The 9,165-nt window shown below is 41.6% G+C and overlaps 1 protein-coding gene across 18 annotated transcripts in view; it reads left to right on the forward strand.

Moving 5' to 3' along the window:
• Positions 1 to 9,165, forward strand: part of KLHL29 (kelch like family member 29) — a 917,635-nt gene that overhangs the window by 843,234 nt on the left and 65,236 nt on the right. The gene's annotated exons all lie outside the window — the stretch shown is intronic.

A 9,165-nucleotide genomic window follows, 5' to 3' on the forward strand; every position in this document is an offset into this window, starting at 1 on the left:
CTGCAAGGAAGACCCATCCTCGGCAGGGACCACTGTCCTCTTGGACAGTTTGGCAACTGCCATGTCAACCTTAGGGACAGGGCCCCAGGAAGAAAGCTGAGATTCCTGTATAGGAAACATGGTCTTAAATCTTTTAGTTAAGACCGGACCCTTTTCTGTTTTTTTCCATTCCGTTCTAAGCACGGACAGAAGGGTATCATCCGCTTTAAAGACCCTAGGTCCCTTAGAGGCGGAGGTAGAGGCTTCCCCGGGATCAACATCCTGGTCCCCCGACCGGATGGATCTCAGAAGACGCTGGGTCTTTTCCAGCGGAAAAAAATAAGATGCAGTGACCTCCTCATCCGAAGAGGAGGACTTGGAATCTTCTCTCTCCTGATCCACAGACATCTCCATTCTGGGAGGTGAAGAAGGTCTGGCGCGTTTCTGAGAGACAACGTGTTTCAGCTCCTCAATAGAGGCTTGCATAGCCGACATGTTAGAGGAGACCCACACATACATATCCTGGACTGTAGGTTCAGTCTGATGGGAAGGTAGAGACTTAGCCCTACAAGGAGGGCACCTGGAAAATTCATAATTATCCTCCAGGGGAGTATTGCAGTCATGGCAAGAGAGGTGCTTGCGCTTGGCGGATCTTTTTGCCAAGCCTTCACGATCCCCTGAGCCCTCGGTCGACATATCTAGGTAAATATGAGAGGAGTGATTAGATAATGTAGCGGCAAGAAAAAATTGCGGCTAGCTAAAATATAATAAAAATACCCAAGTTCTCAGCAAGAGACCAGGTAAGAGATAGGGAAAAGTAGAATCCGCAAGGATGCACTACTAAGACTCAAAAAGACAGGACTGTGGAAGTACCAACAGCTCTGCGCTCTAGGAGGCTGAATGGCAGCCTAGGGGGAGTTTAAATATCCTCCTGGCTGGCGCCAAAACAAGACTCCGCCCACAAGGCGGAGTTGCAGAAGAGAAATCCTGTCTTACAAAAAACAGGAGGAAAGGAACCCTATTAGTTAGAGGGTTATAGAAGAGGCTCCTCGCTCGGTTTCGCCGCATTATTGGCAAAAACGGCGCAAAAAACCGAGCCGGGAGCGAAAGAGAGAAACAGGAAGTGACGTCAGACGCAGCTGACGCACTTCCGGCCGGGGCCGCGATTGGAGTCGCGGCTCCGAGGATAGGAGCAGATGGGCTCGCAAACTAAGCCCAGAACTGCAAGTAAGAGAAACCCCCCCCTCCAACAGGAGTAAGGGGGTCACCATCTGTCCCACTGTCCGGGAGGACAGAAAAAAACACAATGAGGCAGAGGATGACCCTCTTACTTATACAGGGGGTTGTGGGTGTGTCTTACTGATTGTTTAATTAGGTTCAATAAAACTTCCATCTGTCCTACCAGTTCGCGGGGGGTGGAATACCCCATCTGTGCTACTGGTTAGGACGTAAGGGAATTTAGAAATACTTACTATGTTTTATTAGCTTAAAACTGCTTCTATGTTATTTAAGCATTTTTAAAGTAGTTTTTTTTCACATTTTAAGTAAGTTTAAATACATACATTTTATGATTTACATTTTTTATGATATTTTTAAAAAGCAAAGAAAAAACAATGGAGGGATATGGAAAAACAAATCCACTGACACTGATTTAAAAAGCACCCCACATGTAAGGAAACATGCTACAAAAAAAAGGGTTATTTGTAGGTTTTTTAATGGCCCCATTTACTTCTGGCTAATATATGGCTGCAGTGAATTTTAGACCATAAACGGATTTTTTTTTTTTTTTAAAAAGCCTGAAAAATGCCACATTCATTTGCCATTCTTCTGGAAAATGGTATGTGTGACACCAGCCTAGTGGTCATTTTCACAATATTTTAACTAGTTTTATGTATCAACATATGCAAGCTTGAACCAGAAGTGTATCCTTTGTATTTCAGACCTAACCCTGGTTTTGGCTTACAAATGCTGTTGTAAATACTGACCAAAGTACTGTCATATATGTGTATTAAAAATAAAAATGTAAGAAGAATAAACATGTTGTTTATCATAACCAGTATTCTATCAATGTGCTTCCTACAGCCTCCACAAGGGGGTACTTGGGAGCTTACTGCATTTTTTTTCTATAACTAAGTTAATTACATTTATAGTATGCAGCAAAATCTTAAGCTCCCTCTAGTGGTGACTACAGGCAGACAGAATTGTTTCATTGTATGATTTGTATCCATGGAAATGTGTATCAGAAAAAAACAGAGCTCTGACAATATATTCAGAAGTTACTCAGACTCATGTTTTGTAAAGATGGAGATTCATTTTACAGATGTTGTACTGGTTCATGGCTATATGACAACTGTAAATGTTTTTTTAAATAATGCAGCACCATGGCGTCTGTTTGTGCAGGAAAACAGCTGTTGCCTCGCCGTGGTGACGCAAAATCGCCATGTAAATCATACCGAATGGTTAAAATCACTTGGCCAATATAATCCTAGGAAAGAGCTGTTTATGCCGGTCCTAAATCAGTCATTATATTTAACAAGGGACCATATCAGCGCTTATGAGAATTCCAGCCCAAACATTCCATCTCTGCTTTGTGGATTTTCAGTTTCGGAGAAACAATCAAGACATTATTCACGAAAGAGAGAACTAATGCCACCGAGATGAGAGTCATTAGTGAGCGCTGATCTGTGGATGCAATGAGGCCCTTGCTGGATCGGAGGAAGCAGTCACAGCCACACCGCTAATAGGATTTACAGGCTGGGCTGCATCCTTATTTTTCTGGAAAAACGCAGCTGGAAAACTGCTTTTGTCTTCTACACAAATAGAAACCAAATCTGTTCAGTGTTTCCCGTTGCACTATAAGCTTTACATTAAAATTCCTGTCATCTGATAATCCACACAGTCGGATAGAAACATAGAAAAGTGATGGCAAAAAAAGACCGCCCTTGTATTATTTTATTTTTATTTATTATAATTTTTATTTATTTAATATTATATTCATTTTTTTAAATCTTAGAATAGATAAATGTATATCCCAGGCAGGTTTACATTCACATTCACTTAGTGGGTTTACCAACCACATCTGCTGGAATATTTTCTCAAGCATTTACTCCTGTTTCAGTAAAATAAGATTTTTTAACATTGCTTCTGATCTTCCCCCTAATAATCTCAGATTTAGCTTCTTATTAAAAACACTTCTCTGATGAACCTTATTTAACTCTTTATCTCAGGGACATGTCAAAAGTTTTGATTGGTCGTGGTCTGGGTGTTTAGACCTCCACCGATCATTAGAATAAGTGGGAAAAAGCATGCGGCTGGGTGCTTCACTCCCCAGTTCAGCTGCTGAAGATGGTCTCCATAGATTTATACTGGACAGAGTTGCAACAAGTCAGGGAGTGAAGCACACAGCTGCAGGCTTTACCAAGCCCACTCTAATGATCAGTGGCAGTCTGAACTCTAAGACCAATCAAAACTTTTGACATTTTTTCTAAAAGTATATATGTTGTTCCCCTTTCCCCTCTTTCTTCTTGTTAAATTTGTAAATATTTCCATTATGACCCCCATTCTCATCTTTCTTCCTGTAATATATGTAAAGGTTTAAATCATGCCCCCCCCCCCCCCTTGTCTTCTTTACTCCAGACAATACAAATTTAGCGATTATGGAGCAGAGAAACGCAACTCATGCTGGGTGGTACATTTGCTGAGGACACCGTACGACACCCAGCAAGTTGCGTGCACGAGTCTTTTACAGATGAACGGGACTCTGGCATGGAACTCAATAGGTGTTGTACGGTTGCCTCAGCAAATATACCATCCAGCACGAGTTGCGTCTCTCTGCACCAATCAATGGGGAGACAAATGCTGTCTTAGGCCCCTTTCACACTGCCGTTGTGACCCAGCAGGCAGCAGATGTCAAGAAAGGAGGGAGAAAAATGAGTGCTTGCAACGTCTTTTTCTCCCGCTACTCCCGCTACAAAAACAACGGCACCCTAGACATTGGGATCCATTGGGACCCGTTGTTGCCCATTGTGCACTGTGCCGATAACGGACATTAAAGGCAAAAAAAAGGAGAGCCTAACGCCCGTTTTCGGACGGGGCATGACGGCAGTGTGAAAGTAGCCCAACCATTTCTTTTTAATCTTTTTTTATTAATATCTTTTTGTCGGCAAGACCTCTAGAACTGTACACAGTGTGGGAATAAAGGAAACTGTCTGACATTTAGGATAACATTTGTTTGTTATCCTAAATTTTAGCACATGAGCTACTCTGTACAGGATACGCCAAGTTTTTTTTATAGGAAACATCACAATATGAAGACTATTTGAAAATTTTAATATAAAGTTCATCTACATCTTAAGTTGAGTAACTTTGTTAATACATTACTTGTCACGTGCTGATTCCTTGTTACAGCCTGTATTATTCTCCCTTGTTACAAATACAAACTAAGGGTGTGTTCACACTACAGAACTTAGCCAGGAAAACTGCTTTACCTGGAATTTTAACTTGGTTAATCTTCTGCCGGAATTTGAATATTCATTGAAAGTTCCATGTTGGAACTTCGGATTTGTGCACACAGCTGAGGAAAACCCATTGTAGTCGATAGGGGTATGCTGCAAGACGGAATCCACACGGAATACTTTGCAAATGTTTCTTGAGGAATCTGCCTTACAAAACAATGAAGTGTAAAAACAATGCTGGTAACACTTATCCTTTTCACAATCATAGTGCTATCATAGTGTAAGGTGTCAGTTTTTACTCTTAATACTTTAAACCACTGAAAAGATATAACTTTTTAGTAAATATTTATTCAATTGTAGACTTTGCATTCCTATATACACAGTGCACTTATTATAGCTTTTCGTATGACCTATGCTCCTAAATAGCTGTGTCTCACAGAGAAACGTTTTGTTACAAAGTTATTTGTAGCTTCCTGGCTATTTACGTGCAATTACGCCTCCTAGTTTGATGGGTACTCTGGTGGAAAACATTTATTTTATTTTTTTTAAATCAACTGGTGCCAGAAAGTTAAGCAGATTTTTAAATGACTTCTGTTTAAAAATCTTAATCCTTCCAGTACTTTTCAGCTGCTGTACGCTCCACATGAAGTTCTTTTCTTTTTGAAATTCTTTTCAGTCTGACACAGTGCTCTCTGCTGACACCTCTGTCCATGTCAGAAACTGTCCAGAGCTGGAACAAATCCCCATAGCAAACCTCTCCTGCGCTGGACAGTTCCTGACATGGAAAGAGGTGTCAGCAGAGAGCACTGTGGTCAGACAGAAAAGAAATTCAAAAATAAAAGCACTTCCTTTGTGGTACACACCAGCTGATTAACCCCTTAAGGACCGAGGGGTTTTCCGTTTTTGCACTTTCGTTTTTTGCTTCTTGCCTTTAAAAAATCATAACTCTTTAAATTTTGCACCTAAAAATTCATATGATTGCTTATTTTTTGCGCCACCAATTCTACTTTGTAATGACGCCAGTCATTTTGCCCAAAAATCGACGGTGAAACGGAAAAAAAAATCATTGTGAGACAAAATTGAAAAAAAAACGACGTTTTGTAAATTTTGGGGGCTTCCCTTTCTACGTAGTATATTTTTCGGTAAAAATGACACCTTATCTTTATTCTGTAGGTTCATACAATTAAAATGATACCCTACTTATATAGGTTTGATTTTGTCGCACTTCTGGAAAAAATCATAACTACATGCAGGAAAATTAATACGTTTAAAATTGTCATCTTCTGACCCCTATAACTTTTTTATTTTTCCGCGATATGAGGGCTCATTTTTTGTGCCGTGATCTGAAGTTTTTAACTATACCATTTTTGCATTGATAGGACTTATTGATCGCTTTTTATTCATTTTTTCATGATATAAAAAGTGACCAAAAATGCACTATTTTGGACTATATTTTTATAATTCAGACATTTCCGCATGCTGCGATACCATATATATTTATTTTTATTTACACTGTGTTTTTTTTTTTTATGGGAAAAGGGGGGTGATTCAAACTTTTAATAGGGGAGGGGTTAAATGATCTTTATTCACTTTTTTTTCACTTTTTTTTGGAGTGTTATAGCTCCCATAGGGACCGATAACACTGCACACACTGATCTTTAACATTGATCACTGGTTTCTCATAGGAAATCTGTTTGCGAGGAGGCAGATAGGGACCCTCCGGCTGTCCTGTAAGCTGTTCGGGATGCCGCGCAGCTATCCCGAACAGCCGCGGCTATCCTGAACAGCCCACTGAGCTAACCGGCACTTTTTACTTTCACTTTTAGCCGCGTGACTCAGCTTTGAGCGCGCGGCTAAAGGGTTAATAGGGCGCGGCACTGTGATCAGTGCCGCGCGCCATTAGCGGCGGGTCCCGGCTTCACTATGATGCCGGGCCCGCCGTGATATGATGCTGGGTCACCGTGGGACCCCACGTTATATCACGGAAGCGGGACCAAGGACGTACTCATACGTCCTTGGTCCTTAAGAGGTTAATAATGGAAGGATCAGCTGCTTTATACTACAAAGAAAAATGTGCAGTTCTTTCCAGTCTGACCACAGTGCTCTTTGCTGACACCTCTGTCCATGTCATGAACTGTACAGATTAGAAGCAAATCCCCATAGAATACCTCTCCTGCTTTGGACAGTTCTTGACACAGACAGAGGTGTCAGCAGAGAGCAGTGTGGTCAGACTGGAAAGAACTTAACAAATTTCTCTGTAGTATACCGCAGCTGATAAGTACTGGAAGGGTTAAGATTTTTAAATAGAAGTAATTTATAAATCTGTTTAACTTTCTGGCACCATTTGATTTAAATTGTTTTCCACCGAAGTGCCCTTTTAAAAGTAAATCTGGGATTTATGTTTAGGTATGGGCTGGTTCTCTTTAAAAAATAGAGACTCTTGTGACACAGCATACGTTGCTCATTGACCTCATCTTGCCATAACCCTATCAATATCACAGCATGTGCCCTCTGCTTAGATGAATTCCAGGTATAATCTTGACTGGGCAGTAAGAATGAGTCTGAGAATATTATATCTCAGCGCTGTGGCATCTATTGAGCTCTCTCAGTAATGCCCGGCCACACTTGAAGGAAATTTTCACTCTACAGATCGATCGGTGAGTCACTTTTCATCTTGCAGTCTGCCACCTATACACAGTATTAATGTATAGATCAATATGGCGGGCAGCAAAGCATATTGTCAGAATTTTTCAAACAAAAAGGCAGACTTTTGTGTTTCTTCAGACATCGCCAGGCCACTTTCCTTTCTCACTATTATCCGACAATTTCATGAAAATTGGAGCCTAAGTGATAAATTTATTGATTGTCTGAACACAGGTGGGTTGCAGGCTTTTAAGAAAATGTAGCAGTATTCCTTTCTGGTCTTGACAATAAAGGTGCTAGTTAAGATCCAATACCTTTTTTTTTTTTTTTTTCCCTCAATGCGAGGAATACTTGCTTCTTTCTAGTACCTAAAACACATTTAAAGTAACCTTGTCTTGAGATAGAGGTCTACAAGTTCTAAAGTTCAAAAAATGAAGCTTTTATGGTGGGACAGATAAGGCCTATGACTTTGCCAGTATGCAGCATCTGCTTATTGCTCACATGGGAAGACGCTGCGACCAATCTCCCCTAAATTAGGCATCAGTCCCTGAAATGGAGCCCATAGTGAGACTTAGCACTGCAAGTAGGAGTTCTGAGTTTGGCCCATGGAAGAGGAAGCTCACTGATGGCAGCCGAGTCAGGTGGGACATCCTCAACCCAAAGTGTGTTGCAGACCCCAGCACAGAACCAGCGTAAGATTTAAGTTCTAAGCTAGAGCCCTGGTAACTTGCAGACCCCAGGGCAATACTGAAGCCGGCCCCGAATCTCGATCCAGTACCGGAGTGAGAGGCACATCTTGGAACAAGGTCAAAGTGTGCCCCACTGACTAGAGACACCGTGAGAGAATTAACCAACAACATTGAAGAGCGTGAAGGAAGGTCCCGTAATTCATCACTCATCCAGCAAGTCGTGTGAATCTGTAAAAAGAGCTTTGTCTACCCAGCCCCCTTAATACAAATGCCCTTAAGCTTTCAGAGAAAGAATCGCTGCACCATTTCCAATGTAAAGACTGTTATTCATTCATTTAGAGACTTTTCACCCCTTACAAGTGACATTGGAGTTTTGTCTGCAAAATCATAATTTTGTCTAGGGGTTTCTTCTGCATGCAAAGTGTACACCATGGGAACCTATGCTCAAAAGTAGGGATCGACTGATATTGATTTTTTAGGGCTGATACCGATAATCTGTGAACTTTCAGGCCGATAACTTATACCGGTATAAGTTATCGGCTATTTCTCTGCCCCACCCCACCCTGGCCCCACAGAAGTCGCTGCAGATCAATGGTTTAAAGTGAGCGCTTTAAATCAACTTCAGCGGCTTTTGCGGGGCCAGAGGCCGCTGCCGCCACCCGTTTCTCTCCCCCTGCCTGTTCTGGGGTCCACCTGAGTCCAACCACCACCGCCACTGCCCCCCTGCCTATCTTCGGTGCATAATCGGCAAGGTAATTGCCAATACCTATAACGCCCAAAATCGTGAATATCGGCTGATAATATCGGTCAAACCGATAATCGGTCGATCCCTACTCAAAAGGGAACATATGCCATAGGGTAGTGGTCTCCAAACTGTAGGCAACCTGCTGTTGCAAAAAAAAACAACTCCCAGCATGCCCGGACAGCCAACGGCTTTTCGGGCCTGCTGGGAGTTGTAGTTTTGCCACAGCTAAAGGTCCAAATTTTGAAAACCGTAGGAGCAGACCATGTAGCAGTTAAGGGGCTTGTTATCTTAAACCATCTATCCCATGCTAAGTTTTGTTGTTGGGCCCTTCTGTATATTCCAAATTTTATAAATGCTGATTATATACATCAACGCTTTTCTGTTCACTATAATAGTACAATTCCCCAATGGTAGAGTTAGAGTGAAATGGTTCTGGCTTTCGGAAACCTCTCAATGGGAACTGCAAAAGCAACAAGACTCTATAAATTATTTCTAGACCTTTTAAAGTTTCCTCGAGACTGGAAAAGTTCTTGGCCAATGTGTAGAAACATTCAGGAAAAGAAGAATCTGTCCAGGTTGGGTCCCTGCTCTGTTTAGTATTGCAGGTGCACATAGGGATAGAGTTTAGCCATAAATTGTGGGAAATAGCTGGCTG

Source organism: Hyla sarda, chromosome 3 (assembly GCF_029499605.1).
Source record: "Hyla sarda isolate aHylSar1 chromosome 3, aHylSar1.hap1, whole genome shotgun sequence".
NCBI classification, from domain to species: domain Eukaryota; kingdom Metazoa; phylum Chordata; class Amphibia; order Anura; family Hylidae; genus Hyla; species Hyla sarda.